We start from the raw sequence: 27,359 nt of genomic DNA on the forward strand, positions 1-27,359 counted from the left end.
GTTTAAAATAAAAAAAAAGAATAACTTCTATTTACTTTTCTGTTTCAAGATATTTATTTCTTAATGATACTTATTTTTTTAATGCATGATATTCTTAACGTCTATATGTAATATAAATATTTATTTTTTTATACACCAACTTGAGAATTTCTGAAACAGTTATTAATGACTGTTGTTTTATATAGTATTTTTTTTTTTGATTTATACTACCAAATTGAAGTTTGAATTAAAATATTTCTGACAACTACAATTTATTAGCTATACCAGAGTGATTTAACTTTATGTGAAACATCTTAGCATATACCATTATTTTACATTAAGTAGGAACAATAGTTAAGTTTATTTGAAAAGATTTCAAACTTGATGGCAAAGGTTTCTGTCACTATGTGTTGTTATATTAATATGAATTTAAATTAAAATATTTCGAACCAACATTGGTAATTTATTATTGCAACAATATCTGCAGGCTTAATTATTGGTGAATTTCTTATTTAACCCATATTCTTGTATGTAAACAAATAAAAATTCTGTAAACTTTATAATTAGTTCACCTCTTGTTTTGACGTAAAATTTTTGCTTCCTAATTTTTTTAATTTGAGTTTCTTTTTTTATTTATTTGTATTTAACAATAAAATGTTATTGTTGTGTTAAAACTTTTTTTTTTTTTTTACTTAAATACGAGAATTGTATAGTTTTGATGCAATACAAAAGCTCCCATTTGTAGCAAAATTATAGTAATGTCTTTGGCTCTTATTAACAGAAACTCATTTAAGGTAAATATATGAACAGGTGGACCAAAATTAATTTTGAGTTTATTTGCCATCAAGCTAATCATAAAAAGAAAATTTCATAGTTTCTTTTTCTTTTAATTCAAAGTCTCTATTAACTTCACTTAATAAATTTACAAGTTATCTATTTATAAATATTTCTGTTATGTGGCACTGTAAACTAGTGTTTTTTTCTACCTATTAGCAACACTATACGGTTGTATATTGTTTCAACATAAGTGCTTCATAGTAGATTTTAGGAAAAGTGACTTGGCAACTATTTTTTTTCTATTGCTAATACTATGAATTTCAAATAACTGATTACACAGAATTTAATTTTGAAAAAAACAATTTTTTCAACAAGTAGCTTATTATACAGAAATGCTAAATATGTAAAATTCACAATTATGACTTTTTTGTTGTTTACGTAAATTTTTCTTTTGCACTGCAGTGTAGTTATTACTCATTTTTTGGATTTTTTTCGACAATAATTTTAGTATTGTTAAAAAATAAGTTATGTGTAAAGTATTTATTTCGATTAACCTTAAGTAATAATTTAAGTAAGTTTTCTTTAATAATTCAAGTAATGTTGAACAGTTAGTTATGCGTTAAACATTTATTTAGAATGATTTTGTATTATTATAGAAATAAACACCATAAGTAAAATTTGGTTTTATAATATGTAATCAAGTTTGGTGAATGTAGTAAAATTAGATAATTTTATCATGATACCTTAGAGCAGTGTTCCCCAACCCCCGGTCCGTGGATCAAATGGTACCGGGCCACCCATCTCATTGAAACTGAATTTAAATTCCTAGGTTCTTACCCCAAATTAAAAATATCTGTGTTCCATTAAAATTTTATTTATTAAAAAAAAAGGGCCCCTGAAGGTAGTGACATAAATTTTTTAATGATTTAAAACGATTACCATCAGATGGAACCGTCTCATTGCAAAGAAACAAGCTCAGGGTTTTCATTGATTTTTCGTTCTAGTAAGTTAAAATGTTAAATCATTTATATTTATTTTTTGATGTAACTGCATTTTATTTCGAAGGCATGTTTAAATAAAATTAAATTAAAATTAATAAATTAAAATAATCTAAAATATAAGCAATCAATTCCCCCCCCCCCCCCAATCGGGCCGCGGTAAAATTATCAAACGTTGACAGGTCCGCGGTGATAAAAAGGTTGGGGAACACTGCCTTAGAGCATTGCTCTTTTCGTTTTTATCTAACACATGGTTATTTTCAATTTCTGTTAGAATAACTCTGGAAGTTTCACTTTAAAATGTCTTCTTGTAAACAAATTTTCTTTCGGAAACATTTCACTCTGAAAATATATTTATTTCATAGTAAGTAATAGTCAATTTGCTCATTAACATTGCACAATGTACCATCTCTATCAAAATAGTAGCTGCATTAATTTTTTTAAATTCAAGCAATCACATATCAAACTTATTTTGACAGTCTGTCATTGACATTCACGCTTTTACTTAGATGTATCCAGAAATAAATTGTCTGTATGTTAGATTTTCATATCCGTTTGGCTTACCATGAGAGGCATTTTAAAGGTGTACTACACAATGCTATCAAGTTTACATTTTAAGAGATCTTATTATATTAAAATAAAGTTGCTCTTGTGAGGAAATTAATTATGAAAGTAAGGTTATTATGTAATTAAAATAAATAAATTATTCTATTTACATGAGAAAATGAAGCTTAGAACAAGCTTCATATTTATATATTTTTTAATTTAAAAAAAAACTCACCCTGGGCAAGGGAGAAAAATGCTTTAAATTCCAATCACTGTTGGGCTGAATAATGAATTTTTAATATTTCTTATGTATGCAATAAAATGTTAAGTATTAAATTGAAGAATTTTTAAAATATTTTAATGTAGTTACAATGTTTGGAATGTTTATTATTTTTCTACAAATTAATCGAAATATTTAGGCCATATTTTTCACCTACTTACTAACTTCCTAAATTACCAGCACAGAAAGCAGTTATAAAAATACTCTATTTTTCGTGAAATGTTTTTTTTCGGGGGGGGGGGGTGAAGTTCCTTTTTGTTGTTGTAGCAATTATTTCAGACTTTCTCTTCATCAGGGGTTGCTTCCTTTTAATAGTTTACTTAAAATTTCGTATTTATGTATAAAGTAATGATTGAATGAAGTAAATATTAATAAACTAATATACGGACAGATTGGCATAAATATTGAAAATTCATTAATTAGTAACTAAATAAAAGAACTCAAGTAATATTTTTTTTAAATTGTTATCTTTTCTTATGAGTACTTGTAGTTTAGATGAATTTTCTTTTTTATTTAATTAGTGCAAATTAAGGGAGATTTTTCTACAATACATATAAACTGTCTTGATGGTTTAATATTATTTCATTATTAGAAGTAGTATATAATTATTTATTTTGCAAAAAATATGACAAGAAAAACAATATAAGTTGTACTGAGTAGATTTTTATTTCTCTCTTTAATTTTGTTAAATGTTTAAATATAAAACTTACTGGAAATTGTATATCCATTTTAATATAAATATTAAATTCTTTATTCAGAGAAATATATTAGCGAAACAATAACTAATATATATGATGGAAGTTTTATTTTTTATCAACTAATTTTAAAAACTAAATAAGATCAACTGACATTATTTTTGCATTATTCTATAAAACGGCTTCGAAAAGTCTGAAAATATGTATGCTTTAACAAAAAATGCAAAATAGAATGGCCAAAAAATAAATATAATACTCAAAAAATAAATCTGTAATCATTCATACAATTTTCGCCAAGATTCCAAGAAGCAGGAAAGCGTCTGCTTCTGGTTGCTAATAGCAACCAGAACTGGACCTAACCGCACTGATCGTTCCTAAATTACGGTGCGAACTGAGATCACGTGACTAGTTCGCCTTCGTGTGACCACTGTCACCGGTGCGAATATTGGAACGCGACATTAATGGTTTCTGATGGGGGTGACCTCAAATATGCTAACTGTTTCGTGCTGACTATTAATTAAGTTACGAAATCGGACACAAAAACGTACTTTCTCTGAATAAACATATATATATATATATATATATATATATAGACAGCGGATTATATGCTCTTAAAACTAGAAATATGCATTTAAAATAGAAATTAAAAGTTCAACTTATTTAAATGCTACTACTTACTTTTTCCAACAAACACAGCTAAAACATTTTTTTGTTAAAAGGAAGAAAATCAAAATATTTCTTACTTGAATCTACACATTTCTGAAGAAAAAGCCTAAAACTGAAGTATGATAAATGAGAGAAGAAAAATCATCGCATTTTCCGGAAAGATTTTATTAAACTGAATAATTTTTGTTGCAATACACAACTAAGTGTTTTTCCAAATTTTCAAGGGTGAATTGATGTCGTCGGTCAAAAAAGATCATTTTGAAAGCAGAAAATGACCTCTCCTAGTCAATCGATGTTAATGGACAAAACATGTACAATTTCGTACTCATTGGTTTTACTTTCTCTGGAAGTTCAGCTCCGTTTCCATTAAGAAAATTATTTATCTTCTTCACTGCTGCAAAACCCGAATTTTTGTTTTGAACGAAACACCATTTTTCTTTTACTTTCTTCCCAACTGAGTCTGGAAGAGCATTGATGCACTGTTGAATTTTTTCAATTTCGGATATGGCCTCAGCCAGGGGAAGACCTCGTGTTTCGAGCTTTGTTATTGCTCCACTTAAGAAAGAAAAGTGAGTGTCATTTATGGCCAAGTCCTTCTGCAAAGAGATATCCTGTAGTAATTCTTTTGTGGCATAAACTGAAGAAGCATAGGAACTGTCAATTGCATCTACAATTGACTTTATTGCATCAAAATTATTGGTGTAAAAACGTGCAGCTTCAATCCATGTACCCCACCTAGTTATCACAGGCTGTGGAGGTAAGGGCAAATCAGGATACATTTCTTTATACAATTTTATGCACACAGGTGCCATGAGAAAAACTTTCTTGATACTAGAAATTAAATCATTCAGAGAGGAGAATACTTCTCGAACAGTCTCAGCCAGTCTGTGAACAGCATGAGCCAAACACGTAATATGAAGCATTCTGGAATAAAAAATTTCCAGTGCTGCTGCAGATTTGACCATATACGGAGCGGCATCACAGACAAAAATCAAAACATCTTCAGAACCATCTCTATCTGCAGGCCCGTCGCTAACCGATTCGAGAGGGGGGGGGTGAAGTTTATTTTGCCGACTTTCATATATATATATATACCCAGGTTGCAAAAAGATATGATGTAATATTAGAAAGATGCAGTATAATACTGCCCTGCTAGAAAATGCAATGCTCTTGAATCCTATCTTCTAATTTTAGATCTAATATTATATAAAATTAAATAGTATTCGATCTAACATTCGAACTTTCAAAATAATCATCTATTTCATTACTTTTGGTACAGCGCCACATTTTTGCGAAAGGTTATCCCATATTATTAATAAATAAACATTTATTTATGAAAGAAAACAATAAATTAAATATTACTTAAAATGTCATTTTTAGCCAATGCAAAGAAAGCGAAAAATAATATTAGTGGTAGTTTGTGAACGATTGAACTCAAAAAACTTTTTCAACTGTTGAATCTTGTCCCCCTTCTTCCTCGTTGGTTTCCTCTGTTCGTTTGTTTACGACGCCATTGTTAGAACTTAGCTGCTTTCGTTTCAATTACATAAGGTATTTATAATTTAGTAATTATTTGAAAACTTTATGCATTTCAATGATAGTTACATGAAACGTTAAAGAAGTATTGTAAGTAATGTTTTTGTTTTAGTTAAAAATCATGTATCTAATAAAGTCAGTTTCAGTGCCGTAACTTTACCCCTCGGGGCCCTGGGGCAAACATTTTTGGCGGGGGCCCTTTCAAAAACTTTCAGTACTCCATCTCAAACCGTCATTTTAGCTATTTATGTATTATGTTCGAGAATATATTTATGAAAACAAGTTATTTGTACGCATATAAATTTGACTGCAAAACATTTTAAGTTTTAAACATGACAAAATGCAAAATTTCAGAGAAATAGACTAATCCTGAGAAATTAAATTTTAAAAAAGTCGTACTTATAAAACTCGATTTCTCAGGAACTAATGCACTATTCAACCAATTTTGCTCAAATTTGTATTTTCCATGGGGAATTCGATACTTTAAAATGATACAAAAAAAAACTGTATGCCTTACGATTCAAAAGTTTTCAGACTATTATTGTCCCAAAGAGGACTGATCGTTAAGACACGGTGTCTGCGTAGGGACCGAGGGTGTGCGGTATTGGTCCCCGGTTAACTCTTCTACGATAAAGTGCTCGACTTCGGATGCAGGTCACCGGGCTACCGAAGCGAGGGTGCCATCCCCTCTACAAAGGATCAAATCTCAAGGGATGTTTCCCAGACCGTCGCCAATAGCCTATTGTGCAGCACTAGTGCGATGTAAATGATCAACATCAGACTATTATTAATTAAAAAATAATAAATATTTACTAAAAGTTATTTTTTGCATGGAATTATCTTTACATAACAGAATTTTATAATCGTGTGCAAAATTTTTTCAATTCCCTTAAAAAGCTCTCGATCTGTAGTGAAATCCAAAAAAATAAAATTAACATTTGGGGGTCCAAACTTTGGATAGCTCACCCGACCCAACTATTGGGACCATATTCCCCAGATTACAGCTACCTCCTATTTTATGGGGGTTAGAAAATCGAATCCGTTGAACAAAAGTTACGTTTCTTCAGAGAAAGTATGTTTTTGTGTCTGATTACGTAACTTAAAATAAAATATCGTGCACTAATTAATTTGCATATTTGATGTCACACCTTCGAATTATTAAGATGGAGTCCTAGAACGTGAAGATCCGATCATTAAATCAAAAGTTATTCAGGGTGGTACTTTTTTGGTTCACTGTACGTAAATGTTACCAATTTACGACATCTCACCTAGGGAATTTGACTTGGGGGAAAATAGCTATTCATGTTGTCCACTCCTGTCCCCCATGTCCACAGTAGCCTCCTTTTCCTCTAAATATAATGCTAATCATAAAATATTAATTTTAAAAACCTGTTAAATCCGGTTACTATATCGTTAGGAAGGTCTTTTCAAGACAAAACCATTTTAAAAATTAAAATTATTTTTTAGTTTCAAATCTAAAAGTTTTTGATCGCGTTATGGAAACTGAAGGAAATTGTAGACTTTTTTTTTGTCTACCGGCACATGTACCCACATTTTAATTGAAAAAATATTCCTAATTGATCTATAGTCCTAATTGAAAAAATATTCAGAAATTGTTTCTTTATATACATCGATTAACAAAACCAAAGTTGCCTTACTCCAATAGGGACAGGTCCCTAGAAAATCGTTCTTGAATATTTGGCCTATGTATTCATGACGCCATGTAATCGGATGTGACAAAATTATGACAAAGAGTAATAGTTTTTTTTATGAAAGAGAAATGAGAAAAAGTCAAAGCATATTTGCTAATTAAAAAAAAATTCTTTTCAATGGTTTATCTTGGAAACGAATTTTAATTGCTACGGATTTCTAAGCTGATATTCATAGCTTTTTTATTAAATTAAATGCGTTCTTTTATTTAATTAAATATGATTTTTTTTATATAAAATAAAGATTGCGTTTAACTTTTTAATGAAAACAAAATTGTTAAAATCTCAAAAAATTTGAAGTTCCAATTTAAAAAATTTAAAGGTCTTAATGATTTGAAAAATATAAAATAAGAACAAAATCCATGCACACAATAAGCAGTAGAATTATCAATTAAAGTATTTACTAAACAAATAAAATTTTATATACGAACATAAAAAAAAGCAATTTTTATGTTACCATTCTTATATAAGAATTAGAACAGTATATAAATATAAAATTTAAATGTATTAAATGAGTTAATGCAAACATTTACTTACCTGCTTATAAATAAATTTGCATTTGGTTTTCTTGTTTTCCAAAGAAAATTTTTATTAAGAATGGGAATTATTGATATCATGATTTATGTTTGAAAAAAAGGAAGTTGCAAGTAATTTCAATAACTCTTAATTAAATTTTAATTTCAAAAATTGAATAAAATAAAAGCTAACAGAAAATTTATATCTGAATTAAAAATGGTTAGTTTAAATGACGCAATTAAATGAGCTAAAAACTGGAATTTAACTGGAACGTTTTACGTTTGTCTCAGAAAAAATCTCTTCACAAAATGACCTAAGTAAATGTCAACAAGAGTCATCCCCTTGGATCCCTTAAAAGCTTACATCTGTTTTCCTAGAACATCTAGGTAATTGCTAGTTTAGGACAACTTAAGGGACATATAGACGGTACTGTAAATATATGACATTTTATAGAAGCACAAAAGAGCCCAGGGTCATAAAAATGATTAAGGCAATTTAAAGAAGCAAAAGGTCATTTTCCCATGGTGTAAAAGGAGATTACTATTTTTTGAGGAATCAGATAACTGTGGGTCAACTCTGTGGGTGGTATGAAGGTTTTAACACCTTCATACCACCCACAGTCAAAAGATTCTTTAAAATATATCTATTAGTCTCAGTGTAGGATGCATTTTTAAGGATGCAAAACAGTGGAACTTATTTTAGTTTTCTAAACACTTGTTATATTTTTTTATGATGTGCTCCTCTTCTCCTTTAGTGTTTTAGCTTTAAATTTTTTTAATAAATTAAAAGTCGTATTATGTAGAAAAAAATTGAAACAAAATCGAGGTATTTTTCTTGTGGGGGGAGGGGGGGATTTCTACTTCAATTTGGAAAATAACTAGTAAATAGGAAAAAAAGTAGTTTCTTTTTCTAAAATTCTCAATTCTATTTTACCTTATTGTAGCGAATGTCAAATTTTCAGAAGGGGTGGCGCACATTATCTTCCATCTCAATTAAATTTCAGAGGAAAATAAGAGTTAAATATATATTTTACTTGACTTTATTCCTACGAATGTCTGAATTTCAGAAAGAGTGAAGTATATTCTTCGCCCCCTCACTTTAATTTAAGAGGAAAATAAAATTTTCCATTTGGAAAATAGATTCAAAGTTTTATTTTTTAAAACAAAAAAAAAAAAACTTTTACTGGACTTTATTATTTCAAATGTCTAAATTTCAGAAGATACAAAACACATTTTAGCCCCCCTTACTTTATATCAGGAGAAAATAAAGTTTCCTATCCCTTTACTATAATTTAGGAGGAAAATGAAGTTTTCTATTTGGAAAATATCGTCGAAGCTATGAAACAAAACAATTTTTTTCTTCTAAAATGTCCTACTTTACTTGATTTTATTCTATTAATATCTAAATTTCTGAAGATGAGAAGCAAATTCCCCCCCCCCCCTGACTTTTATCTCAGAAGAAAATAAAGTTTTCTGTTTGGAAAATAGATTCAAAGATGAAATTTTTTTTAGTTACCAATTTCTATTATTTTTTAGCACTTCGAAATTTCAAAAGGGGAGAAACACTATGCTCGCCCCCTCATTACTATTTCGGAAGAGTGAAAATTGGAAACTGGAAAATTGGAACATTAATCGCCCATAACAAAATAAAGTTTACTACTTGATGTTTAACTTTAAAGCTGAGAAAGAATAGCTTTTTTTTTCTTCTCTAAAATTACCTATTTTAATGGACTTCGTCTTGGCGAATAACTAAATATCAGAAGAGGCAAAGCACATAAATGTTAGTGGAATATAAAGTTTTTTTATTTCAAAAATAGATTCAAAATTGAAAAAAAAATTTTAATTTCCGATTTTACTTTATTTTTGTGAGTGTCTGAATTTCAGGAAGGGCGAAACGCATCGTTTGCCCCATCACTTAAATTTTAGAGGGGCCCTCTGCCTCCCCCTGGTTGGCACGCCACTGGGTCTGACGCTAGATAGTAGAGGAAACAACTAAGTAAACCAGAGGTGCAATATACAGAAAGTGTTAACAATCAACTACATGCAGCTGTGGCCTTTCCCCTTCTTTGCAAAGCGTGTTTGTTCTTTTAAGAAAGGGAAATAATTCGCGAAAAGGTGTCACCGTTTTTTACCCTTTCCTTTATTTTATAGTAGGTACGTAATTACAAAAAAGAAAATTTTCAGCAACTCTATCTTAACACAATTTCTTTCCTACGTATATATAATTGGAGCACTGTATTTTGAAAAAACATGATGTGGTCTCTTTATGTGGGGCCCCCTTGACCGTCGGGGCCCCGGGGCGGTGCCCCGACTGCCCCGGCGTAGTTACGGCCCTGGTCAGTTTATATTATGAATTGTGATCATTATTGTTCGCGCATAGTAGTTGACTTCTGTGTTAACTTATTGTCTTATAAATAATAAGTAATGTAATTAGTTCAAAATATGCTTGTAAAAGAACGCTTCCAAAGTAATTCGACTGTAACAAAGTTTTTCTGCAACAGTGAAAAAGATAAGAATAATTGTCTGTAAACAAATTAGCCAAGTTAAAACAATTAGAAAATTAATGATCTGCTACTTTTAGCTCTGTTTAAACCATTACATTCTAGAATGCTTAACGTTCAATACAAACAATATTGTTACCGTATTAAAATTTCATGTCTAAAATATGGTAAAACAAAGAATTAAACATTTTTATTTAAATTTCTTTGCCACATAGCGAGTAGTTATTTTCTGGTATAATAAAAGAAGTTAAAAGGTTTTGCAATTTGATTTTATTTTTAAATATCTGAGAGTTTACTTGGGAGTGCTTATGAGCTAAATTCTTTTAGTTGATCTCCTTCCCTCTGTGTTATTTTTTGTGTGACACTAACGAAATTTTTTTTACGCTAGTATCGATACCGAAATTTACCATTTAATTTCATTGTAAAGGATATTTCAATTTCTTAAAATCATTTTCAAATTAAATAATTAAAGTTTCAAATAAATATTCAATGTTAAATAGTGTTAAATTTGTTTTTTTTTTTTTTCATTTCAAAATCTAATTTTTTTTTTTTTTAAATTTTAGTATATAGCTTTTCATCTTTAAGAAAATCTACTATTTTTAAAATAAGCAGTGGACGAAAGTAAGCAATCGTTTATTTCACACTTTTTTTGTTGATAGCTTGCCACACAGTGAGTATTTATTTTCAGGTCTAATAAAAGGGGTTAAAGAGTTTTGCAGTTTGAATTTTTTTTTTTTTAAACATATGATAGTTTGCTTGAGAGTGTTTATGAGCTAAACTCTTTTGTTAATCTCCTTCCCACTATGTTACTTTTTGCTTTTCGTGTGGCTCTACCAAGAGTTTTTGATGCAAGTATTGATACTGCAATTTACTCATTGAATTTCATTGTAAAAGATATTAAAATTTTTTAAAAACATTTTCAAATTACATAATTTAAGTTTAAAATAAATATTCATTGTTTAATAATTTTAAATTTGGTTTTTCCATTGTAAATTTAATTTTCCTTTACAATTTCAGATATAGCTCTTCATCTTCAAGAAATTTTAATTAAAATTTCATGTTTAAAAGATTGTACAACAATGAATTAAACATTTTTATTTAAATATAGACTGATTTTTATTTTAATGTTTTTGATGCATCATTATTTATATTAATTTGTAAATGATTAAAAAATAAACAATGATATGGTCTATTCAAAATGGTGATTATGGTGAATGTAGAGCTTTGATTAAATTGTATTTTTTAAATAAATTCCTATTAGAAATAATCTAATGCTGTAAAAATTTGTTAAACTATAAGAAAAAAGATATTTGACAAATGTTGGGTATGCATACCGATTTTTAAAGAATGCTATGTCAAAATATTTGGGGAAGGGGCGAACTATATGTAATATATATTTACAACTTTGAAATATGTGAATTGTTAGAGAATTCTCCTTCTATATGATTTTTTCATCCATGAATTGATGATTTTAAATTCTCATAGTATCTTTTAACATTAATCAAATTTTAAAATAAGCAATGGAAAAAATTAGCAATTGTTTATTTAACACTTTCGCCACTTTTTTTTGTTGGCTTGTCACAAAAGAGTTTTGCAGTTTGAATTTTTTTTCATTGCAAGGATAAAGATAAAAATAAATTTTTTGTAAACAAGTTTGCCATGTTTAAATAATTATTAATTAATCAATTACTTTTTAGTTAAAACCATTGCATTTTAGAATGTTTGAAATTTTATTCACAAGTTGAACACTGTTGTTACATTATTTGAATTTCCTGTTTAATATATTGTAAAATGATGAGTTAAATATCTTTATTTTCATTTCATGAATATAGACAGATGTTTTTGATGTATGATTAATTATATTAATTTATAAATGATAGCAAATAGTTAAAAAATAAGCAACAATATGGTCTATTCAAAGTGTGTTAACGTTAAATGAAGAACAGTGCTTAAAAGGTGTTAAAATTTTTATTTATGAAATTTTTAAAAAAAATGAGAACATTTCCTATTGGCTCTATGAGCTTATACAATGTACAAAAATATTTTAACAGTTAAGTGTCATTGTACTTAAACTTTAAGAAAAATTAAAAAGTATTGAATTTGATATATTTTTGTATCTGTATATATACTTGAATATTCACTTCAATTGAAAAGAGCTTAAGCGTTTTGACCTATAATTTCTTCTTTTTTAAAAAAATAATAATTAAGAAAAAATAAAATTATTTGAAAGCCATTATAAGTGAAATAATTTTCTATTCTTGCTTGGTGATACTGAGATTTTTTGGTGCAGGTATTGTTACGGAAATCTACCCATTAAATTGTAAACATTTTTAAATAAAATGATTTAAGTTTTAAAGAAATATTCAATGCTTAATAGTTTTAAATTTACTTTAACTAATTTAATGTTTTCAATATAAATTAATATAGAGGTTTAAGTTTAGTGTTTTCAATGTAAAGTTAACTTTTTTCTCTTATAATTTTAGCTTCGTCTGCTGGTTAAACAAGCTTATCTACCAGGAAGGAGCCATTCATTTTTGAGCTTGGGTGCTGTACAATGCAAATGGAAATTAATTTCTGGTAGAAAACTGGAAGCCATATGTTCGATCCTGACAGAAAACAAAACGACTGGAGGCTCTCTTTAAATCTGCCGGAGCTGAAAGGTGCATCCCTGTGCGATTCATCTCTGCTGTGCGTTTGTGTGATATGCAAAGATGCTGCTGACCAATTTATAAAATCTTTCAATAAAGCAAAGATTTTCAGTTTATTGCTCTGAAATATAGTTCAGTAGCACAAAAACAAAAAATTGAATTGAAGAAAAACTTTAAACTGTATGAAATGACTGTAAAGTTTTGAAATTTTTTTTAATTTAAAAATAATAATAATTAAAATGATAACACATGGTCCTATTGTTGCTTTTTGAAAAAAAAATTATTTTATTTAATTACAAATACGTGTTCTTAACTTATATTTTAACAAAAGAATATCGATAAGCTTATATTAAACAATGATGGTAAGAATGTATTGCTTTTATAGTTTAGTGAAGTTATATTTATATTGTGTTTTGTTTTAAAATAAAATAATTAAGTAGTGAAATGTTTGTCATGATTTTATTTTTTTATTCTTAACTACTGCATTGTGTAATTTATTTTAGTCATTATAGTTATGTTTAAGTATTGTGAAAATTCAAGAAATTTTAAAGATATCAGAAGCAATTTATTTTAACATCATTGTTAAACAATAACTCTAACTTATGAGTAATTATACTACTAGCATTGTATTTATTAACTTCAATTTTGCAGTTCAAATTTGAGATAAGAAGTGTATATAGATTTTTATGATTTTATAGATTTTTGCAAAGATTTAAATTAATGTAATCGTAAAATAATGATAACAGTAAAAATTTCTTAGGCTTAATATTTAAAATTTAGCAGAACATTTATTTACATTATTGTAAAAACAGAAAATTTAAATCAACTTAGAGAAGAATCTTGTTTCAATTTTTATACATAAAGTTCTTTGCAAAAGCAACTTTTTTAAATGCATAATGTATGTTTTTTTAAGACTAATTCTTCATAACGCATACTATATAATCAGAGAAAAACGAGGAATGGAATTGTCTTAATCAAAAATCTATTTTGTTATAGTAACTTTCTCAAAAGAGTAATTGATTGTAGTCAAATTTTGATCACTAATACTAAAGGCAACTTTTAAAAGATATGTAAAAAAGTTTATTATTTTTTCGTCTCATTCTTGTATGCAATTATATGTTTATGCAAATTTAATTTAGATAACACATGATATTTACTGACAGTTTTGAAATTAAAATGTTATGTTAATTTTTTGCAAAGATTGTTAGTTTAATAGAACATAACACCTTTAAATAATTATCGAATTGATGAAAATTTCTGACGTTATTCTAACATTAATAAAAAAAAATATTAGCAATTTTCGTGATATTAGTTGCTTTCCTGGTTTCATTCCCTGGAAAAATTTCTACCTTGCGTTTGAGTTTTGTTTTTAGGTGTTTTGCTAAATGAAATTTTATATACTAAAAGAATAAAGTTACGTAAGTATTTCTCCATTTAGCAATTCCAGTGAAAAAAGAAGGGGAAAAAAATTTGTGTAAATTTGCTGAAGTAAGTAATCTGAATATTTTTAAATTTTGTTCTTTATTGTGCCAATTATTACAAGAAATGTCCACTTAAAAATTGAACAATTGTAAGGGGAAAAAATTTTAAGTTTAAATTTCCACTCAGTTCAAATGTAAATATATAACTTTATAATTATATAGTGTGGTTTTTATTATATAATTTCAGAATATAAATAATGAATGATAATTGTGAAACCATTAAAAAAAATATATATTACAAACTAACAAATTAAATTAAGATTTTGATAAAATAAACCCAGTTTTTTTTTTAAAAAAATTAAGAGTACATTTTAAAATTAAAGACTTGAAAAATATTAATGATATAAAATTTGTCAGAAAACCCATTGTATGAATAAAAGAAAAAAATATCAATAAAAGTTGCAATAAAATATTTCCTAATTTAAATATTCAAAAAAATCAGCTGAACATAAGATATATTTTGGAGTAAGGAGGAGAAAAATGGAAGGTAGCAGAATTCGCTAATATAATTTTATTTAGTATTTCTGTATTGCTAAGTAAATAATGCATGGAATGACATAAAACTACTGTTCTATGCTTTACTGCTTCACAACAATACAGAAAATTAAGTAAAATTGTATCGTCGAATTATTCTACTACCATCCATATCTTCCTTTTGCTTACTCCAAAAAAATAAAAAGCAGAATAATATCAGAAAATACAAAATCTAATATTATATAGCATCAAAACTAACGCAAAAGAATATTATGGCGAACGCTAGATAATATTAGTTTGCATGGAATCTAATATTATATAATGCTGAGCAAACAGCGACCTTTTATATCTTTCTAATATTAGAAGTTGTGCAAGATAACGTTAGATTTTACCGATTTTCTGATGTTATCTAATATTATGTGCTACTTGGTTGTATATATATATATATATATATACTGTCAAACCCCGCTATAGTGATCCTTCAAGGGACCGAAATTTTGGTTCACTATAACCAGAGGCGTATCTATGGAAAGAAGCGCCTATGGCAAATCTCGCCCTTGCGCCCTTCCTAAAATATTCATAATGTCTTAAATAAAAGCATTGTTTGAAGTATTTAAGCCTTTTTGGCAATATTGCAAAAAGAGCCGTGGTGGCTCAGGGGATAGAGCATTCGCCTTCCAACGAGGTGAGCCGGGTTCGATTCCCTGCAATGATTGCTCGACACAAATTCCGTATCCGGCTTGCACCTACCACAGTGCTGACGTAAAATATCCTCCTTGACGGATCATTGGTTACCCTTGCCGTCAGACTACGCGCGGGAAGCTTTCGTGATCCTCTTCTCCATGTAACGCAAATGCAAATTAGTTCAATCAAAAAATTCCTCCGCGAAGGCAAATTTCTCCAAAATGCTCGATACAGGAGTTCCCTTGTCTTCTGAATTGGGTTCAAAATTACAAGGCTGCGAAGTTGAACATTAGCAGTCGCAAATTCAAACAATTCGATCGGCTGTTCAACAACGGTTATAAAATTTTCCAAAAAGATTGCATTGCATTTTTTTAATAGATTAATAAATAAATAAAAATTGACTATAACAATAAAATTATCTCTTTTTAATTGTGATGCATTCACGTGTGTTCGAAAAAATGCAATGCATTAGTTAGGAATAAAAAAAGTCTCCTTTATCATATTTAAAGAAGATTCTCTTGCGTTTCTTCAACTGTCAATAAAAATTCTAACAATTTGTTTAATTAAGCAACAAATATAATTAGGCAACAAAAATACTCACACGCAAGAAATGTCTCTGGGTTAAAGAAGAACTGTAACATAACCGGATTATTACCCATTATTTCCAAAATTTAAACTGAATGAAATTGATTGTTTTTAAACATAATCATGCTTTGATAATACCAAAACAATAAAATCATCTTGATATAATAAATTCATTAAAGATCACAGTGTAAATAATTGCGATTTGTTATGACAATTACAAATAAAATAGCTACAATCAAATTTTATAATTTGGTTAGTTTTTTATTTACAAAAAACCGATGCTCTTAATATAATTAAGTTGTACAAACATTATATAATAACCGATAATAAGAAAAAATATAAATATAATTAAATACAGAACTCTAGACAAAATAGCGACAATAATACATTCTTTAATGAGAAATAAATTAGAGGAAATTGTCGTCTTAGTTTAAGAATATCTAGAAATAATTGAAAAAAAAAAGGCAAAAAGTTAAGAAGTAGACCAAAAAAAAAAAAAATCAAATTATGAAAAATTCTCTTCGCATCAGAATGGAACAAATTAGAGAAAAAGCAGAAAAAAAATTAAACAGATTTGAATTATAAGTTTTAAGACGTTCAGTGCGCAAAAAAATAAAATAAATAAACGGACTACCCTGATAACTTTTGATATAATAATCAGATCTTCACGTTCTTCTCATGTCAATGGTTCAAGGAGGTGACTTAAAATATGCTAATTAATAAATGCAGGGACAATATTTCAAGTTACGAAATCAGACACTAAAACGTACTTTTTCTGAATAAACATGCCATTTTTTCTACTGATTTGGACTTCTGTACCCCTAAGTATTGGGGGTAGCCGCAATATGAGAAGTAACTCGAGAGCTTTCCTATAGAATTTAAAAAAGTTTCCCAGAATTATAAAGGTCGTTTGTTAAAAAATAACTTTTCGTAAATATTTATTATTTTATTTATAATCCTAAAAAAATTAAATTGTAAGGTATACATTTTTTACATCGTTTTAAAAAAAGGTAATTTAACAAGGAAAAATGTTATATTGTAGAAAAGGTAATTTTACAAGGAAAAATACTGTATTGTTTTAAAAACAGTATAACAATTTTTTTCAAGTAATATAATATGTAGTGATATAAATATAATGTAAGTGATATGTATTGTAAAAGACTTATAAAATTTTAAAAAAATTCTTTAATCTCTTTTTTTTTTTTTTTTTTTTAAAGGAAGAAAATTATAATCTGAAATAAAATGAAAGATATAGGGGAAAGTATAATGCATTAGTTTAAATATTTAGGAAATGATTACTTACAATCAAAGAAAATCCTTGTAGTACACGTTGTTCTCTTAAATCAATGAATCAACTATAAAAGCCCAGAAGCTGCATCAAAATAGATTATAAAAATTTAAAGACTTCAAATATTTGATTTTCTTGTCCTAAATTTTGAAACATTAACTAAAACGAGCAGCATTTTTTGTATGAGCGCCTAACTACTTATAACGCCTGTCCTTTATTTTTCAAAATAGTGGGGTGTATTCATTAATAAATCGTTTCATTGGTTTAAATTATTTGTTGAGCGAGGCAGAGGAACCTCCTATTTTCAGTATTTCACACTTTAGTGGAGGTGATTCCCACCATGGGTGGCAAAAATCTCCTGTTGTGGAAGGATTTACGCTAATTTATAGAAGGGGTTCTATTTGAAATCTATTCAGCAGATTCCGAAAACGTTTTTCAAAGAGCTGATAAAATTGAAGATTTACAAGCATTTCACTACAGAATAATTAGTCTAAGCTAGACTGGGACACCCCATGGTTTTCACATCTCTCAAGTCATCCCTCTGGTCATCTGGTTTTTCTGCCTGAAGGGGTTCCATCCATTTCCTCCCCAGAAATGGATGGCTCTCCTTTAGAACTTCCAAAGTTTCTTTCGTTCGCCTTTCATTTTTTTAGTCTGTTGTACTACTAATTTTTTTCATATAGATAAATATTTCAAATTTAAAGATTCAGCTTATATTACTATAATTTAATTTTACAGATAGCATTTTCAAATACATAAATAATATCAAATAACCTAAGTAGAAAAGCATTTTTTCCAAGTAAATTATTTTAAATTTAAATGAATGTCTAAGTAAACTAGTTTAAATAAACGAAATCAATAAATATTATTTTTAGGATTTGTTTTCTGTTCTTATTATAAAAAAGGACACGATTTTAAATAAATACGTTATGTATTGCCGAGGAAAAAGGCAGTGACTTATATCAATATATTTCTCAAGAGTTATAACATCATACATAAGTACTACAATACACATTCAACACAATTCTACAATATACATTCTTAATGCTAGTACATAATCTATACTTTTGTAATCTAAATTATGTTATTTAGTTAATTATTTTATTTTTATATATAACCATGATTTTTTGTGGCTATTTTAGTGTTTTTTTTTTCATTTGTGCAATATTATAGTTTGACTCTGAGTTACAGTTTCAATAAAGTCTTGTAAATAATGTCTTGTTTGTTTATAAGATTCGGAACTTAAATATTTATAACTCTTACATGTGAATAACCCTTTCAAATGAACATTATTAAACTGCTTATTTTATCATCGTTTATACATGGAAAAAATATTTTCTTTTCGTTTTACTCTATTAATTTTACATTAAGTTTGTGCTTCATTCTTCGTTTTTAGTAGAAAAAATGAAATTCATAATACGCTAAAAAAAGAAAAAAATTAAATTCCCTGTAATTTTACTATAATGAATAATGAGCTTACATTTTGTCTTTACATTTTATCAGCGATAGCTTAAATTTTTTATAGTACAGCTTTGACATATCGTGAAGCAATGAGAAGCTACATTTTAGAGGGGAAAAAAATTTAATTCCTTTTAATTTAAACATGGGAGCCGCGATGGCTCAGGGGATAGAGCGTTCGCCTTCCAATGAGGGAAACCGGGTTCGAATCCCAGTTGATACGAATTCCGCATCCGGCTTGCACCAACCACAGTGCTGATGTGAAATATTATCAATTGTAGACGGATCATGGGTTAGAGTCCCCTTGCAGTTAGGCTAACCGCGGGAGGTTCTCGTGGTCTTCCTCTCCATGTAACGCAAATGCGCGTTAGCTCCACCAAAAAGCCCTCCACGAAGGCAAATTTCTCCCATTACTCGATACAGGAGTTCCCTTGTCTTCTGGATTGGGTTCAAAATTACAAAGCTGCGGAATTGGGTCGGCTGTTCAACGACAGTTATAAAATTAACTATGGGGTTACAGGGGTCTGTTTAGAAGAAATTTGGGTCCGTTAACGGACCCTTCACAAAATATTTTAACTTAAGAACGGACCCTTCACGAAATGATTTTTCTTTTAATCGGACCCTTCACAAATTTGTTTATCTTCATTATTATTTAATTAATCGAATAAACCCTTTCCAGGGCAGAAAACAAGAAAGATGGATGTAAACGAATTAAGTTTTGTCTTCGGCAGACGATTCTCCCTTTATTCATCCGAAATGAATATTCTGCGTTCAGCAGTATAGGCTAAATACTAATTATTTGTATATTGCATCGCTAATTTAGAAGCAGCAATTGCCGTTTACTTTTTTTTAACTTAATTTTTTCTTAATTATAATTTTACACTGTTGAGCATAATCTTGTATGTCTTTACAATTTAAAAACTCCTTGAAAAAGTTATTTTTTGCAATAACGGACCCTATTTGCACAAATTCATAAAAGCGAACCCTGGTTGAAAGAATGTGAGTAATTTTTTCACAATTTCACGAAAAACGGATCTTTCACAAAATGTCTGGACAGACCCCTGGGTTAAAAGTCTTTTTGTCAAAGGATTTTGATGGACATTAAATGTTAATTGCTTAGGAAATTATCTGATATTAAAAATATTTTTATTGGAGTGTATCAAAAAGTTAGTAAAGAGAGTAAGAGTTATAATTATTAAAAACTCTGCATTATTCTTTAAATTACGATATTATAATTAAAATTTGGCTTTTGCCGAAATCGTCGTAAATATAATAGTAGAAAAGAAAAAGCTACTTTTTATTACTGATTTATTTTAGTATTTATCGTGAATGTATTCATGAACATTAAAATTTTTTATTTATTGCGAATCCTCTGTTGCTTAACTTGAAAGTATAATGAAAGAAAAAGTGTCTAGTGAATGAATGCAGAAACGTTTATGAATTGTTATCACACAGACGTCAAGTCGTTCAAAAAGAGTTGGTATGTGGAATGTTTTTTTTTTCTTTTTTCCCCCATTTTTTTTTAATGTTGAATATAATATAACAACCGAAGGAGATTTCTCTCGCTTTTCGACTTATGCAAAAGAGCTGGAAACCTTGGCCCTCCTATTATCCCTAACTGAGGTGGTCTATGAGTTTTCAAACGAAGTTATGAAAAAAATTAAAACAGTGGGAGACTAAAATTGTTTAACGCTCGTCACCTACTTTGTTTTTATTATTAGCGGTTCCCTTTCATACTTCACTCCCCCAGTTTCAAAAAAGAGTTCCTCAATGTCTTCTTTTCGAGCCCACGAGGAAAGGTTAAATGTTGTATGCTTTTTTTTTTAATTCTGCCATAACTTGAAAAAAAAATTTGAAATTTTCAATAAAAAATAATCGTCGATGTTGATTGATTTTGCGCCTTTTCGAAATAATGCGCCCATGGCATTCGCCATACTTGCCATACCCTAGATACGCCACTGCAGATATATGTACGGCTGTCAAAAAGTCGTTTATAGAGAAAGAAATTGATTTGAAAAAAATTGTTTCAGTAACAACTGATGGTGCTCCAAGTGTGGTGGGAAAAAAAATGGTTTCATAAGTTTATTTCAAACATACGTAGGACATTCGATTCTTGAATTCCACTGCCTCATTCACCAACAAGCCTTGTGTGCTAAGAGTGGTTTAACATCTCTTGACAATGTAATAGCGGTAGTCACAAAAATAGTCAACTTCATTTCGTCGCAAGCTTTAAATAAGCGAAAGTTTGATGCTCTGTTGGATGAAGTCAACTCGGTGTATAATGGCTTACTGGTGTATAATAATGTTCGCTGGTTGAGCCGCGGGAACGTACTTCAAAAATTTGTGGATTGCTTGGAAGAAATCAGACTGTTTCTGCAAAATGAGGGGGAAATTGAACAATACCCGCAGTTGTTGGATGTTATGTGCCTTTCGAAATTAATGTTTTTTACATACATATGCCAACGTTTCAGTGAATTGAATGTGAAGCTTCAAGGCACGAATAAAATGATTATCGTCATGATAGATCTCATTCGCGCTTTTGACGCTAAACTGGATGTTTCAGGAACGATATTACTACAAGAAACTACAAGTATTTTCCAAACTTGAAAAAAAATATCAATGATTTAGATATACATGAGAAAGCAGGCGAAGAAACAGTCACCGAAGAATTTATTTCTGTTATTGATTCTTCAATCAAGGAATTTTCAGCGAAATTTTCTCAGTTCAAAGACTTATCAGAAACACTCAAGTTTATTATGTACCCTGATGTGACCTCATTTGATAAAGTGAACTTGTCCCAATTCGATTGGTTGGAAATTGAAGAATTTGAAATGCAGCTGATTGATTTCCAGTCCAGTTCAATATGGATTCAAAAATTTATTAAAAGAAGAAAAGGAGTTGGAATTAATCGAAACAGAAAGATTGACAAGCAATATAAGTAAAAATGCCAATAACAAAATTTTGAAAGCATGGGATTCGTTACCAGACATATTTAACTGTTTGAAGAAGCTAGCTCGTGCTATTTTAACTATATTTTCGTCTACCTATTCCTGCGAGTCCTTATTTTCAGAGATGAATAACATTAAACACTCGCTTAGAAACCGTTTAACAGACGACTCCAGTTCAGCATGCATTTTGCTTAAACTAACGTCTTACAATTCTAATGTAAGTTGTTTGTCATCAAATCTGCAACAACAGAAGTCACACTGATGTTACATTAAAGTTTAATTATGCGTAAAACTGAGACATTGCAATTTTTTTTCGTAGTAAATAAAGAGTTTTGAATGATAGTATTATTATTTCCCCAATAATCACGTAAGTCAAAATTATTTGATGGCACGTCTATGACCTCATTAAACATTTTTTTAGAAAAAATGGCACGTTGATACATAAAGGTTCGCCACCCCTGTCCTAGACCCTTAAAACAGGAGACTGCAAAATATGGTATCAACAGTTTATGAGAGAGCGGTAGAAAGTTTGAATCACTTAATGCTAAAATTCCTTTTTGCAATGTTCGCCTTGTATAACTTTTAAAGCAAATTTAAAATTTGAATGAAATCAATCGAAGAGTTCTTCAGAAATCGAATTTTACATAAATAACTTTTTTTAAAATTGGACTAATTGGAGACTAGTAGTCCGATTTCATTCAAATTTCTCATTTTGCCTTTAAAATTACTTTCTTAAAAATTATGAATTTTTTTTTCTATATTTTGCAATGCAAAGTGTTTTCGACAATTAGCAAATAAAATAAATAATAATATTTATTTAAGGTTATTTTTTGCATAGAATTATCTTTGGATGAACGAATCTTATAATAGTGTGCAAAAACTTCATGATTCGCTTAAAAAAGTTTTTCAAATCTAGCGAAATGCTCAAAAGGTTTTGTTAACATTAAGAGATCCAAACATTCAATCGCTCTCCGGCCTAAACAACTTTGGCAATATTTTCAGGCTGGAAAACTTTTAAAATATTGACTACCTTCCATATGTTGAGGATCGAAAATTAAAATCCACTGGAGAAGAAAAAAAAAAATCGTTTTTTTTTTTCCTTTTTTTTTTCTGGTTTTGTAACTTAAAATATCGTTTGTATAAATTAATTAACATGTACAAGATTATGTCCTCGAACAAAAAAAAAAATTGCGACTCAAGACGTAAAAAATTTACATATTAGATTGAAAGTTATTTAAGCCGAGTAATTTTGTTTCGCACTATACATAAATATGAAGTCGAATCAATAGATAAACTACATTCAAGTTCCGAAAATTTTGTGGTAGAAGCAATCCATCAATTAGTACCCATGAGCCGCTACAATAGATCACGTGATCTTCCATGTTGAACCCGAACTATCGCCTAAAACAAACTGAACTAGGGTGTCTTAGAACTGGTCACAAAAATTTTTATGGACATTATTCGAAACTTGACAGTATTCGACGATTTTTGATCAATTATAGAGATCAAATTTCTCCAATGAATTCCAATTTCAAAATGAATCCCAATTATTCCTATAAGCAATCAATTCTACTTATGGTGATTAAAAAACGAATAAAACATATATTATCCTGTCTTGAAATTAAAATTGCTTAAGCTAATCGGAAAGTTACCGAAATTGCAAGTACAATCTTCTAGCCATAGATACACTCGAAAGTGGGTTAAGAAAATATTATAAATGCTACGTTTGGCAAAAATCAGAATCAAATTATAGTAATGCACAGTTTCTATTTTAAAATCTTGATAAGTAGTCTGAAGCCTCATAAAACTTTTTAATATGGAAAAATCTTCAATTTCTGAAATATTATTTTTATTTGTTGAGCTATATTTTGGTATTAATGTAAATCTAACTAACGTTAGTGCTAATTTCCATTTTTTATAATAACTATAAATGTGATGTAAATGCTATTTACTTGAATCTATCGGCAACTCATACATCCAAAAAAATAATAATAATAATTAAGGTAAAATAGTAATAACAGTAATAAATTAAAGTATTGATAACTAAATTTAAATTATAGTTTCAGTGTTTGCTTGAAACTTACTGAAATTAAGAAGGGAGCATAATAACCGTTTAATGTCCTTTGGGTAAGGCCATTCCAAGCATAAATTTAAGTTTTAAATTAAGTTAATATTAATTGATAATCTTAAAAAAACAAATAACAATGCGTAAATTAAATACTTAATAAGGCAAATGAAATGCAATTAAACCGTGCACCTACTTTCTATATCAAAACAGGGAAATATCTTAAACTTGAAACAATAAAACAGAATATCATTAAGAAACTTCAATTTTAATCTATTATCAAGCAAGTAAACTCCAAAAGTGTAAATGATCAGAAGCCGTAATATTAGTGCAAAGTTGCGCATGACGTAGGCAGCAGTTTTTAAGACAGTATTTTGAGAGAGAGGAGAATCTGGAGTTTACAATAATTTTCAAAAGTTAAATTTAGTGAGATTATTTTTTTTATTTTCTTTTATTTTTTTATTTTCTTTTATTTTTATTATTATTTTTAATTGAATAAGAATATTGAAGTTTGAACATTAAGCATTGCCTCAAAGTTTCGGTACAATAAGGCTAATAGAAGTTTTTCTAGTTTTTAAAAGAACTTCGTTTAAAATTTTATTTATCGCTTTTCCATTTTAATTTTATGTATTTTAGACGTATATTTGTATATTAAACAGACTTATATTAAACAGACGTATATTAAACACGTATATTAAACAGACCTTTAGAAAAACTTGTTTTTCTTTTTATTAGTTTCTTTTACATTCTTTTTTATTTTAAATTTTTATTTTCAACAATGTTTTGCCGATATTGAATAGAAAAATTCGTGACACGAAAAAACTGCTGCAAAATTTCAGGAATGGTTGAACATTTACATACCTGCATACTTATGAACTTTTTCGAAAAAATCTTTTACAGCAGTGACAAAATTTTAATTGAAGAATTGAAAATTTAAATTTTTACATCCTTTTAAAATATGTAATTTCACATGACAAAATGTAAATTTGAGCATAATCGGTTGAATAGTTTCTGAGAAATCGAATTTTAAATATACACAGGAACAATTCGATAGATTTAGCTCGATTTTGTATTTTGCCATGTAAAATTACGTACATAAAAATTGTATAAAAAGTTGTCTGCCTTATAATTCAAAAATTTTCCAGCTATTATTTAATAGCGTAATAAAAAATAATAAATATTTACTAAAGTTTGTTTTCTGCATGCAATTATCTTTGGATAAACGAATTTTAAAATTATGATCAAATTTTTTTAACTCGCTTAAAAAGGTCTCTATGTATGGTGAAATATGCAAAATGTAAAATTAAGATAGAGGCATCCAAGCTTTGGACCCCCCTCATGATCAAACTATAGAGACAATATTCCCCAGAATGTGGCTACCCCCTAAATTTTGGGGGTTTAAAATCTGAATCCGTCGAAAAAAAGGTATGTTTATTCAGAGAAAACACATTTTTGTGATTAATTTCGTAAAATAAAAAATCGCCTGCACTAATTAATTAGCATATTTGAGATCACATATTTGAGTAACTAAATTAAAAATTAATCCGTGACCAGGACCGAACTCCTGACCACCGAGTCTACAAACTTCTCTACCCATGGCGCTAACAACCACACCACGACTCACACGTTGCTTCCACGAATATATAGCTTAAAGAACTTCCTTCCGGTTAATTAACAAAATGTATTTTGGCCCAATATGTGCCCATTAATTAGCGTATAAAAATTTACTTTGGTACGATTGTTTGGTACATAAAACTCTAATTTCTGGCAGAGTTTGCAAATTATAAGTTAATATTAACGGGAGTTACGGATTGAGTCGTGTGCGTAGCTCCGGAGTCGAAATTTATCCGTTTTTCAGCTATTATTCCCTCTTTCCCAAAGAAAAAATAATTATTTTTATATATATAACACTTTATTCACGTTGAAATATCGAAAAATAAATTTTAAAAAATAAAATAAAGTAGTCGAACTCGTTTATAACGAGCACAAAGGGACCGTGACATGTACTCGTTAAATCCGAGTGCTCGTAATAAACGGGCCCTTAAGGCAGGCTTGCAACCAGAAGAGGGGAGGGGGATGGGAGGTCAAATTATTGAGTTTACATAAAATTTAATTAATTCTTACCTACTTTAATTAATTTAATTAAATACTTTACTTAATTTAATGATAACTATCCCCCCAAAAACCAAAAAATTTCTAGTTGCGCTACAGTCTTAAAAGAAAGAAGCAATAAACGGAAAGAAAAATAAAGGAAAAGATTCTTACCAAAACATTTATTTTTTTCATTAATCTACATATTTAAAATAGTAGTTCGTTAGCTTACTTTGAAGTTTCAGTTCGCGGTTTTTTTTTATTTTGCGCGCATTTCTTATCATTTTGAAAAAAAGATTGCGGAACAGAAAAGTATTGCTCGCTAAAACCGGGTCTTGCTCGTTAAAAGCGACTTCTGTTCCATAGACTTAATATTGATCCAACCAAATAATCTCGTTTCCCTCGGTAAATCCGAGTTCTCGTTAAATCCGAGCTCGTTATAAACGAGTTCAACTGTAGATGGAAACAAAAATTAAAAATTAATCTGTGACCAGGACCGAATCCCTGACCACCGAGTCTACAAACTTCGTTACCCATGGCGCTAACAACCACACCACGACCCACACGTTGCTTCCACGAATATATAGCTTAAAGAACTTCCTTCCGGTTAATTAACAAAATCAATTGTGGCCCATTATGTGCCCCCTAATTAGCGTATAAAAATTAACTTTGGTACGATTGTTTGGTAGATAAAACTAAAATTTCGGGCAGAGTTTGAAAATTATAAGTTAATATTAAAGGGAGTTACGGAGTGAGTCGTGTGCGTAGCTCCGGAGTCGGAATTTATCCGTTCTTCAGCTATTATTCCCTCTTTGCCGAAGAAAAATAATTATTTTTATATATATAACACTTTATTCACGCTGAAATATCGAAAAATAAATTTTAAAAAATAAAATAAAGTAAATAGAAACAAAAATTAAAAATTAATCCGTGACCTGGACCGAACCCCTGACCACCGAGTCTACAAACTTCGTTACCCATAGCGCTAACAACCACACCACGACCCACACGTTGCTTCCTCGAATATAGAGCTTAAGGAACTTCCTTCCGGTTAATTAGCAAAATCTATTTTGGCCCATTATATGCCCCCTAATTAGCGTATAAAACTTTACTTTGGTGCGATTGTTTGGTATAGAAAACTCTAATTTCTGGCAGAGTTTGAAAATTATAAGTTAATATTAAAGGGAGTTACGGATTGAGTCGTGTGCGTAGCTCCGAAGTCGAAATTTATCCGTTTTTCAGCTATTATTCCCTCTTTCCCAAAGAAAAAATAATTATTTTTATGTATATATACCACTTTATTCGCGCTGAAATATCGAAAAATAAATTTTAAAAAATAAAATAAAGTAAGTAGAAACAAAAATTAAAAATTAATCCGGGACCAGGACCGAACCCCTGACCACCGAGTCATCAAACTTCTTTACCCATGGCGCAA

General features: G+C 29.1%; 1 long non-coding RNA gene across 1 annotated transcript; it reads left to right on the forward strand.

Moving 5' to 3' along the window:
• The first annotated feature begins 5,176 nt into the window (after positions 1-5,176).
• Positions 5,177-13,295, forward strand: LOC147801115 (uncharacterized). Its single transcript, XR_015430844.1, has 2 exons — positions 5,177-5,492; positions 10,766-13,295. It is a non-coding gene; the product is annotated as an uncharacterized LOC147801115 (long non-coding RNA).
• Positions 13,296-27,359: the final 14,064 nt, after the last annotated feature.

The sequence above is a fragment of the Parasteatoda tepidariorum genome, chromosome 12 (genome assembly GCF_982258835.1).
Source record: "Parasteatoda tepidariorum strain Cologne lab strain chromosome 12, Ptep-v5.0, whole genome shotgun sequence".
NCBI classification, from domain to species: Eukaryota; Metazoa; Arthropoda; class Arachnida; order Araneae; family Theridiidae; genus Parasteatoda; species Parasteatoda tepidariorum.